This window comes from Alligator mississippiensis, chromosome 3 (genome assembly GCF_030867095.1).
Source record: "Alligator mississippiensis isolate rAllMis1 chromosome 3, rAllMis1, whole genome shotgun sequence".
Taxonomy (NCBI): Eukaryota; Metazoa; Chordata; order Crocodylia; family Alligatoridae; genus Alligator; species Alligator mississippiensis.
The window spans coordinates 142,081,457-142,084,789 of NC_081826.1; the positions used below are offsets into that span (position 1 = coordinate 142,081,457).

The 3,333-nt window shown below is 35.6% G+C and overlaps 1 long non-coding RNA gene across 1 annotated transcript; it reads right to left on the minus strand.

Moving 5' to 3' along the window:
* Window positions 1-205: 205 nt before the first annotated feature.
* LOC109284033 (uncharacterized) lies at window positions 206-3,104 on the minus strand. The gene is made up of 2 exons (XR_002091342.2): window positions 2,978-3,104; window positions 206-2,825 (listed from the first exon to the last, which is right to left on the minus strand). It is a non-coding gene; the product is annotated as an uncharacterized LOC109284033 (long non-coding RNA).
* Window positions 3,105-3,333: the final 229 nt, after the last annotated feature.

Consider the following 3,333-nt stretch of genomic DNA (forward strand, 5'->3'; position numbering starts at 1 on the left):
AGCAACAGTGAAGAAAAATTTGTACTGCAAATAAAAAAAATACCCTGCCCAATTCTTTAGAAATTGTCAGTGAAACACTTGTAGACGCTACTATATATAGCAAACATATAACTACAGACTTACTTTTAGCCAGAAAGAAGAATGTGTTTTATCTTCCTTGATGATGAAATCTTTACTTTTTCTTAAAAAACAAAATGAAACAATCTTTGCAATTTCACATCCTTTATTTATACATTTAAAAATCTTTAAAGACTAGAGAGGGAGCACAGACCCTTTCTCAGAGATGAGATGTTTTCAATATATTTACTTCAACAATCATATGAATCATATTATGACTATTCTACTCAAATTATTCATTATTGTTTCACTCTGTCTGGGATGGAAAATATTTGGCTACATCCCTTCACTGAACTGGAAGAACAGAAGTTTATAGCATATATTTTCACTTCGGGATCTTTGTTAAATAGCTACATGTGAACTGAGCGTTCATTTGCATGGTTTGTTTCTCAGATAATCCTGGGGCTGATCCAACTCCTTTTGAATCCAAGAAAGACTTTCCTTGACTTCAGTGGGAGCACAATTAAGGCCCTTGACAGGATGTTTTTTGGGGTGTAAGGTGGGGGGAGTGTTTCCTCGTGCTTTTAACTATGACCCTGTGCATTTTTGAAAACTTTTAAATGTAATCATTAATAATGTGTTTCTAATATTTCAGATTTGAGGGTGGCAAATCTTCCCTAATTCTAAAAGGAAGTTTTCCTGAAAAAGGCCGATGTGCTCATGCCCAGTGTGTGTGAGCTTAAATCTATGCATTATGTGCAATAATTAGTTTTGGAGAATTGCTCACTGTTGTCTTTGTCATTAGATTTATTCACTGTCAGATAAAACCATTTATTTAGGTATTTCTGTTAAACAAAAATATATTTAAGTTGTTTTACAGATTGTGGAAATATAATTCCTTTAATTTCACTGAGACCAAGGTATAAATTGGGGAGTGGGGAGGATGTTCTTCATTATTTCTGCCTCTAGTGTATTTAAACAATTCATTTTTATTGGTACATACATGCGTATTCATAAACATTATACATGCCTATGCACTATACATATAAATACATATATGAAACTATACGTGAAATACTCACAAGACATTCCAATGATTTCTTGATTTGGTATGACGGTTATATCAATAAAAGTGGTACTTATTTCCCCTGCTTTGTAGCCAAAACTAAATATGAGTGAAAATGGACTATGCCCATATAATTTAAAATTAGTATTTTAAAAAGAAAGTGCATGCTATAGGAGATGACAATATAAGGGGTATTTTGCTTTTTCCTGGAGAATGAAATAAGGTTCTGAGACTAAATGTTAATCTAAACTTTTTGATTGCTATTTTCAAATTTCAACTGGAGCCTGTACAGTAGCTTTTTAAACTAATTTCATGGCCCTCTTTAAGGAAGCACTTTCTGGCAGTCCATTGATACAATGTTTATTCACTAAAATTCCCGAAGCGTGGCAAGCATGAAAACAAGGTATTAGACGTGGAAACTTTAATTTTCATCTCATTAGAAGTACCTGAAGTGAATACTAATTATACAAAATAAAATAAAAAAATGCTTACTTGTCAGAGGCAAATTAAATCAACTAGATTATGCAATGTTCATAAAAGCAGACCTTGTTCAACACATAAAGTTTTAAAGTTTCATTATGTAATAGTTAGATGACACACAATTTCTGAAAGAGATAAATTATATATCTTTATTTTGTGCTTAAGCAACATGCTCCTCTCACAGTATTGGTTAGAGATATCTGTGAAACATTGTGTTTCTTATGTAAAATAAATCATACACTTTGGTTGCATCTACACGTGACACTAAGTGGCCGCAGCAACGTGCTGTGGCAATGTAACATCCATGGCCAACAACCATGATGCCGCAGCTATGTTGCTGTTGTGATGTGCTCCCTCATTATAGGGTGTCACTACGGTGACGTAGTGCCTAAAAATAGCTGTGCACGATGCACATGGCACAGTACAGGCTGTTACTGTGCCGGCTTTTAGTAGTTCCAAAAGGAAGTACTAAATGACAGTGCAGTAACAATGGTGCCATAGTGACATGTGTTTATGCGCCCTGTGCTCAGTAAGCATTGCCTTTTTCTCCAGTGCTCCATCTCTTTATGAACTATTGGTTGTACCTGGAAGCATTGGCGATTCCTCAAGGTAAACATCAGGAACTGTTCTTGAAGCCCTTTCTCAAGCAAAGGTATTATCAACTCCAGTGTATATTTTAGCCATGGAAGGACTTCAAGATCAGGTGCAGAATTAACTCAAAATATTTAAATTCTGATCCTGCAAAGTGGATACATGTGGGAGCTGAGGGTGTATCAGACTCTCACTTGGCCTTGTCCTGTACCAACAAACTGGCTCATTACCACTGACTGCAATGGGAGCAGGATTAGGGCCATATTACGGCCAAAGTGAAAACCAAATGTGAATCCTTACTCACATTAATGCCATCTGCCTTCAATGGGATTATTTCTATGAGAAAGGCAAAAGGTGGCCTTCAGCAGACAAAAAAACAACCTTTCTAAAGTAATATTGGAAGTTTGAAGTATACTTTACCTCTGTTGTTTCCAAGAGTCCACCTGGCTGTAAAATTCTAGTTTGGAAATAATTTAAGTTCTTTTGGTAAACAGTTGCAACAGAAAGCATGTGTGACCCTCTGCTGTCTCTTCCCAGAATGTCGCATTCATGGTACACTTTAGATGGTATCCCCTCTAGCACCAAAAATCATTTCCAGTTTTAGGGTGCAGTTTGTTTCACTGCCTATATCCTGTTATAGGAAAGAAAAAAAAAAAGGATCAAAAGTTTAAACAAAAGATTAGCTACAAAGATTATCAAGTACAGGATCTTCTGTTTATTATTTTAAAGAGACTCAGCTAATTTTCCCATTTTTTTTTTTTTAAGCAGACAGGCATCACCTACCTTTTCCAGATTAATAATGTAGTTTTGTGTGACATACTTGTTCCTGTCATTTGAAAAGCAGAGTATTTAGATTTTAGCCAAGCTGGTGTTTCAGAAAGGGCCTGTCCCACTTCTGTCTGTCAGACAAATACTCCAGCAACTGTAGGCATTTATCAAATTATCCTTAAACCTCCAGGTTGGAAACAGCCTTTTTATAAACATGTGGGAAGGCCTGACTTACTAATTCACACACACACACACACACACACACACACAAATCACTTAATGATAGTTAATATTCTGTCATCTTTTCTGCTCCCTTATAATTGCAAGCCTGGAATTCTGTCTGCATTTAAAATACAGTATATTTTCCTGGC